The sequence below is a fragment of the Cariama cristata genome, unplaced genomic scaffold (genome assembly GCF_000690535.1).
Source record: "Cariama cristata isolate BGI_N322 unplaced genomic scaffold, ASM69053v1 scaffold40852, whole genome shotgun sequence".
Lineage (NCBI taxonomy): Eukaryota > Metazoa > Chordata > Aves > Cariamiformes > Cariamidae > Cariama > Cariama cristata.
In genome coordinates, this window is record NW_009606255.1 from 3514 (window position 1) to 4653 (window position 1140).

Here is a 1140-nt window from a genome sequence, read left to right on the forward strand (position 1 = left end):
GGTGCTAGAGACAACCGGTATGATACAGTTTCTCCCCCACCCCCACCCTCTACAGATTCTAGTACTCTGACAGATTAATTTTTAATGTAATTCATTTGTAAGTATCTTCATTTTAGATCTCTTTTTGTGATTTCTTTTTAAAAAAACAAGCAGCCCTAGAACTATTTGTGAGCAGCACAGCAGTTTGATATAGATACTGCAAAGTTCAGTACTGCCTTGTCAGAGAAGTCAGTGAAGAATTCTGTAGGTATCTAAGCAGTTTTTCATGACACTGAGTTTCTCCATGACTTCTCCATCTTTTCTCTACATGTGAGCCCTTACCTTTGTGTCATACGGTCATGAAATTTTTTTTTTTAAATTACCTTTTCATTTATGATGAGCCAAATCATATTCTTTTTCTTTTGTAAGTCACACTGAAGTCAGTGGCACTAGTTACATTAAAAAAGCTATTATGATTTTAAACATAATCTTCTAAATTATTACTGGTCAGTTGGACATGATACTGTTCACAGTCCTTAGAACTGAAATATTTCTAAGCATCTTGAAACAGATCAGTGAAACGAAGTATAAGATCTGTTTGGCATGTGAAAAGTAAGAAGGGCAAATGACTTAATCATTGGAGAAAGAGAAGGTAAGAAACCAAACTCAGGAGATTTTAGGATTCCTTAAGCCTTAGATACAACATGGCATTTCTTTCCCTGATGAAGTTAGTTCTGACAGCTGAGAGCTCGTCTTTTTTCTTTTGGATCTCGCAGTTATCAGTTCTGTCCAAGGTTTTGTTTGGGTTTTCTTGTTTGTTTGTTATAATTTCTAGATGTATAGGCATATCCTCGTTTCTTTCTCTATTCTGCAAGAGGCTCTGAAAAATTCAGAAGTCACTTCTAAGTACATTACATAGTTGACCGTTACATTTGGCCATGTATTCCTGTTTTTAACAGGCATATGTAAGCATTTACACCAAATTTGTGTTGTTGGTTTTTTTTTTATACTTCTGAATAATTACATAGTCTTTGAAAAAAATTTTCATTGAGCGGTTAATACTACAGAATAATTGTTTCCTTGGTCTCAGTCTACCTTCAGCTTTGCACACTGGTGTGCTTATCACATAGGAGTTATATAGGCCTCATTAAAAGGGGAAAG